At 36.6% G+C, this 6,924-nt stretch overlaps 1 long non-coding RNA gene across 1 annotated transcript; it reads right to left on the bottom strand.

Moving 5' to 3' along the window:
• Window positions 1-3,798: 3,798 nt before the first annotated feature.
• On the bottom strand, window positions 3,799-4,888 carry LOC124165188. The gene is made up of 2 exons (XR_006866155.1): window positions 4,647-4,888; window positions 3,799-3,832 (listed from the first exon to the last, which is right to left on the bottom strand). It is a non-coding gene; the product is annotated as an uncharacterized LOC124165188 (long non-coding RNA).
• Window positions 4,889-6,924: the final 2,036 nt, after the last annotated feature.

Raw genomic sequence — 6,924 nt, 5'->3', positions numbered from 1 at the left:
TATATACCATGAAACACGCAAAAGAAAAGGTTTAGATTATAGCGAGTCATACGGTTATATACTGCCTCACGTAGATTTGCACATTCATGTGTTAAAAGCGCAGTGAGAAGTGGAGAAGAAGCTTATCTACTTTTACCAACCAAACACCTTTCTCACTTCAACTCTCTTTACCAAAGAGGTGATTCAGTTGTTCTTTTCTATCCGACCCTTTTTTCACTGAAAAAAAACCTTTTTGAGAACTTAGTGTACACGACACTGATTGCATTTTCAGACACTTTACTAATTAAAAACTGTTATAAATAGCTGATCAGTATGGGGTGTAAAATCAAAGCATTGGATCATTACGAATCTCTATACGAGCATTAGGAATATTCATCCCAAGGCATCTTAAATCAACATAGTCGAACCTGTAGAAATTGGTGGCCAGATCACGCGATAGCGAAAGAGCAGTACTAGGAAATTTATACCTATTGAACTAATCTGAAAATCCTTTTTTATTCACCCCGCCATACTACAAAAACCGATAGCTCCAACATTCAAAGACACTCTACGAATAAACTCCTGAAATATTTTTCATTTTCAGGAGACTCCGCGAATTGGGTCAAAGAATTTTCCTTCTCCTCGGAAAAAAATGGAGCTATATCACTTCTGTTTTAAATTATTTTCTGCAAAAATTGTTTAACCTCCATGTTGAATAAAACTGCAAGAGGAGAAGACTCCCTAACTTCTACTTGCTTCCAGGTCCATCGACGACAGAGCTCAGCTTTAAAACAGCGACACCCCAAAGTACTTGTATTCACAAGCACTTCACATTGAACACAACACTGACAATGAATTATTTGATGGAACCTTGACACTTTCACTTCACTCTTTAGCCGCTAAGTAACACATTCTGGTAGCTTCACATTATTCCAAGAGACATGCACACTGCTTTCATCGTGATGAAGAACGATTTATTATTATCCAAACGTTGAGGAAAAGGCTTGAAGAGATCGTTGGCAACTTGATTTTAGGATTGCACTGTCAATCACTGAATTAATTGAATTGTTCACTCCACCTTTTGTAAACTGTAAAAAGAACAAGAAGTAGCTTTAAGCTATAGCACTAAAAATTTGGTACTGATGAAAGGAAAGGTTCTTAATCATTATACTCGGAAGTAACATGAAGTCGAAACCAAGGATGTGGGTACAAAAACTCCAATAATTGTGTCCAAATAATTTTCCAAAGAATGTTTCCTTCTTGATCAAAAATAATGAACAATTATGATTAAATTTGTAGGTTATCATGGATTAATAGGTTATTTACGAGAATAGGACTTACCCGTACCCTTCTGCGAGGGAGGACACACCTCCTTACCCTATCCGAACTGCTGTGAGGCTCAAACTTAACTAGGTATGATGGAATGAGGAATTAGGGGAAAACTCAAAGTGACGCACTGCTTCTAACATACAGTCCTGAGAGGTAAAGAGGGCGGGGAATCACTTAGGATATCAGGGGAGGTTGCCGTGAACAAATAGCTCAAGTCAGAGTCAAAATTGTTGGACTGATTTCGAGTCCAAGCGCATCGCGAATGCGTTCGTGAGAGGCTCGGTTTGCGCGTCGTTGGGTGGAGAGCTGGTTGTTAAGGGGAGGTATTGAAGGAGAAGTAGAGGGGATGGGGGAAAGGGAGTCAGGGCACAACAAATGAGACCCTATACATCCCTCTCGTTACGTCACATGCATTGTTCACAAGGTTCGTTTTCCTGCGAATAGTCGCAGAGTGAGATCTTATGTTAACTTAACTGTGTTAAAGCAAATGAAATTACAAGTAAGAGTGAACACGTGAATCGATGACCCAAAGCCCCTGATATGGACGTATATTATGCCATTATGCGTAATATTACAATGACCGTGCGGTTCGGGAGCGGTGGTCCTCTTGCATGCTGCAAGATGGTGATTAATCATCCCCTGCCAAACATCCGAAAAGTGGCACGCAGAGAATTATGTTGAATTAGAAGATTTAGAACATGCTGTAATTTCTGTTCAATCGCCTGCTTAATTGGATTGGTTACACGGTGAATTCTTAAGTTTATATATTTAAGTTTACACATTTCCTTTCACGTTTTATGTATCCTATTACCAAACATAAACACCAAGGAGAACTTCTTAATCATTATACACGCAAGAAACATGTGATAAATGTTTCTCATGATAAGTTCTAATTCGATTCCCATACAGCACACAAGGTGGAATACACATGTATTGCATCTGTAATACAGTCAAAATACACGAAGACCGGATGCTGTATTCAATTGTAATACAGCAGTAATTTCTGTGTATTTTCACTGTAAATATGCTTCAAATGTCCTCTAGTACACGTATAATACAGTGTAATACATGATGTACACTAGTGTATTTTTCCATGAAAATTACATGATGTACAGTAGTGTATTTTTCCACGTAAATTACATGATGTACAGTGGTGTATTTTTCCACGTAAATTACATGATGTACAGTGGTGTATTTTTCCACGTAAATTACATGGTGTACCAAAATGTATATTTCCATGACAGTTATATTGTAACAATTACATATACAAGCTACCTTCAACCTCAGTAGTTCATGTAAGTGAACGTCTTTTCCTAACAAATTCACAGGGGATATGAGGTGCAATACTTACTAACCGATCAATACAAATAATTAAAGCATAGCTTGGAAGCTTAACATTTTTGTTGCCTCTCATAAAAGCTAATAATATCTTCCTCATGACCCCTAAACAAAGCAAATGCATGCAGTCAAGAGGAAAATCCATAACCATCCTAATGCCAGGGATTGCTAGTAACGGGTTGTAACACAGCCACCTAGAGATAAGGCTTGTTCCCAAGCGTGTGTGGCGAGGCCAAGCATTTGATTAAACCTGGTTGCATTCCATGCACTTTCCTTGGATAGATAATTTCTTTCTAGCAGGGTAAAAGGTGTTCACACAAGGTCCCAAATGGTTCTATTAATTAAAGAGTAAATTCTTCTTCAATTTTTCACTGAATTAGACATTGCATGACAGATGGGCTATGAAAATCTTACCCTAGAGCCTGAGTAAATAAGATTGTTCAATGACAATTGGCAGTGAATCATAACATCATTGACACATCTGCTATTATTCCGCTCGTATTCATCAAAATGAAAGCCAAAATTTACATATAGTCCAACCTCAGCTACTAAAACGTACCAGTCCCAGGCGCTTATGCATTTGAAATATTGTTTGGGATGAGCAAAAGTTTCAATGTCACTTTGCAGTAGATGTATCAATCTAATAAAAATTTGAAAGTCCTGCCAAACCACCAGCATAAAAATATGTATAAAGAATATGATATCTCTTAAATCACATCTCAGCTCTTACCATGCATGAGGAAATCACCACAATGAATTATAGTGGCAGGAAAGAAAAAAACAATTAAAATACAGATATTTTATATTTTCATTATTCAATCACAATAATAGCTGCAATCCTCTCTTGTTACCATGAAATACTTTGCTGAAACAAATATTGTCATTCTCTTTTGAACAAAAATTATTTTTAAGTACATTGACAGAAGCCATAATAACTATCTTCAATAGTTTCTCCAACGAATGTCTATTGTCAATCATCCACTTAAAAAATCCACATCCACCATAGTTCTATACGTCACTTATACCACTGTCTTTCTGTCTTCTGAATGATAGTTTGGTAACTGAAGAAATGGCACCTTCCTCCAGTCTCGGCACCTTAATTCAACACGAATTATCTCCCCATCTTCTCGTGCAAGGCCACAGATTCTTTTCTGATGTCACTCGATGTGAAGTGCAGCTCACACACCTAAAATTAATAAATAAGAAAATACCAAGTAAATTACTTAGTCTTTTCAATTTAAGGCATTTCTGAATGAGAAATATATCTAATGACTTGGCTGGTAAATACAGGAGATAACTACATACCTCAATGATTTTTTTTATAAAAAACTAGATATAAGCATAAGATAATTTGAGATGATAAAAGCCGGACACAGCTAAATTCCGGTTCATTGCATCACCCACGATCTCCATTCACGGCGGTTCATACACACTAATAGCATATAAGTTACTGACGAGACTCAATGAATTTCTCAGCATTGCTTTCCATGAAACTTATTAAGTGAGTATCGCTGGTCTTGCGAAATGATACATAAGCTCAAATTAATTCGAAAGCATGAATACCTTAAAAGGTATGTGTTTTCCCCCGTAATATACGGTACTACGCCAAAAATACAATGACTCAGGAAGCTTCATCGAAAATACCCTAGTATATAACTTAGGGCGTAAATAATTCAAACAGCTTTTCAATTCTAAGTTAAATAAGTATTTTTAACTGAGTACAGAGTTTCAGACGCATAACACACCAAAGGGCAAGCTAAGAAATAATATTCGATACCATAAACTTGGCTGCTAAATTATAATTCCCAGTAACTCCTTCAACCACACGTTTACTGAACGAAATAATACAAAAAACAACTAAAATAAAAGAATTTTCAGTCGAATTGCCGCTACAATATTTTAAATCACCACTTTTAGAATTGGAGACATTCATCAACATCTCCAAGCCACATCTAGCTAGAAATTACATCCAAATAATTACAGCGTGAAAGGGTACATACCTTACTGTTTTTCGTGGAGATGAAATTGTCTCTTCTGATCGCCCGAATCCACTTGATCTCCAGCTCATGGTATCTTGGAAAGCTAAAAACTTAACTTTGGGTCCACTCCTGGAGTTTTCTTCGCACTCCGGCACTGAACACGTGAAAGGCGTTTTTAACAAAAATGTCTCACAAACACACGTTTCTTAAGCCCAGCGAATGAAATTCAAGAATAAAGGAAAATTCACTATCATCAGAAACTTCAATTTTCAATAACTTACACCACAAAAATCCCTAAAAAGTGGTGAAACGTAACGTAAATTCACTCGTAAACAACGTAGGGGTTTCAAGGATATCACTACTTCGCTCAAAGATGATCTTATGAGTGGACTCATTAAAACCGATAATGTGCTAGGCAATTATTAGTTTTCAGAGTGAATATTAATCCACAAATATAATTTTCCTCGGCAGTGTACTCTCCTATATGTTACATTTATATTTTTGGTCGCTAATATAAACTCACAGGTTTATGCATTATACCGGTATGGATACACCAATATACATAATGTAAATCCCTACATATAATAACGCTGTAATACAGCAATAATACGTTACAAAATACATTATGTATAGTATACATCAATTTCCTTGGTAAATACATTATGTACGCGAGTTCTTGTGCTGTGTGGGTTATTATAGTGAGCTTTAAAGTTTCAACTCAACTATAAAGTATCACGGGATTAACTTCCATCCGAATGTGACTTCCTTTTTATAGGATGAACTGTGCTATCCAGAACTGGAATACATTACTTATCTTATGCCATCACCGCTTTTATTTATTGCATAATTTTATGCGTAGGTGGAGGTTGGTGCGATGGCGGTAGGTGACGAGGATTTTAGTTTTCTGATCCCCCGACCAACCAACCACCTCAAGTATAGATAGTTAAGATGTAATGGCTAATGTTATATACCTGATTATTTTCATTCGTGTTCAGTATTTTCTGTCATCTCTTTGATCTTCCTGATTTAATATCCTGTACCTGAGTATTGCTTATTTTTTAATTATTCTTTGTATGTTCTTTCTCATTACCGAGGGCTGTTTTTTTCTATCTCCAATGGGTCATGACTAAAAGAATAAGTGATCGAACATAAATCATTTCATTGCTAAACAATAAGTACACATTTGCTTCATTTTCGATGCAATGGCCTCGGCGAAGGTTGTTCTCCATAGGACGTTGCTGCGAATGCCTTTCAATGATTTCACCGCTTTCCTGAATCTAATTGTCCGCTTTTAAACGCTTTGTCCTAGCCAAATTGTCACTCCGCGAAATATGCAAGTCAAAAATCGCAAGTTCATTATTGGAAAGGAGGGTTATCGTAAACGCCCCATTGAAATTGCTCAAAGAACAGTTGGGTAGCACAAGCGCTTAGGAGACGGGCGGTGTCATGCATCAGAACACTTACAGAATTCAGCACGCCTCTTATTTTATTTTGAATGGCTCCGCGCAATCGACCAAGCATTTGCATTTATCGTGAAACCCGGCAGAATGAAATCAAAAAGTAACACGCCTCATTTGTCCCAAAACAAAGAAGCATAATAATTCGACTGAATTTCATTTGTTTGCTTGGTGATTTTTAATGCCTCCATTGCTTATGATGTATCTTTCTTTCAGGTGTCATGTCATATGTCATAAGTATGTTATACGTCTCAACCTTGGCCACAGTTGATTTTTTTATATATCTCTTTTAAAAGCATGAAGGACAAGAAATTTCAATTCCCATTCATCAAATTTCGTTCTTTTTGCTCCATGGTTCTCACAACGCGAGAGAATCAATGGCTGTGATATTGTTAATGAGGCTTGCTACGAGCCTTAAACGGACAACTTATGTTCTCAGATGACTGAGCTTGTGGTAAGGAGGGTGTGGAGGGGAAAATCGTTCCTTTCATCAAATTCTAATCTCAGGTAGTCTTCCATGAAACTCATACTATCTGAGCGCTACTTAATCTTAAAATTTAGAGTAACTTCTTTTCACACGATTGAATATATTTTTCATTGGTCATCATGTGATTCTAATATGACTTGATGTCCATTGGTCTTCTTCTTTATAAAGTTTTTTTAGAGTCACATGTGAGGTAGGTGCTCGAGACAAAATTAATCCAAAATTCACAACATCGTCGAAGTTAATATCTGCCACATGTTTCTGAAAGAAAATTTCTACGCGACCAAGCCAATATAAGATAACATGAAATACTTAAAATTCCAATTTGATATAGCATAAAACCTACTTTATTAAATCA

Source organism: Ischnura elegans, chromosome 9, assembly GCF_921293095.1.
Source record: "Ischnura elegans chromosome 9, ioIscEleg1.1, whole genome shotgun sequence".
Classification (NCBI taxonomy): domain Eukaryota; kingdom Metazoa; phylum Arthropoda; class Insecta; order Odonata; family Coenagrionidae; genus Ischnura; species Ischnura elegans.
The sequence above is the reverse complement of the archived record's forward strand: the minus strand, read 5'-3'. Positions and strand labels throughout refer to the sequence as shown.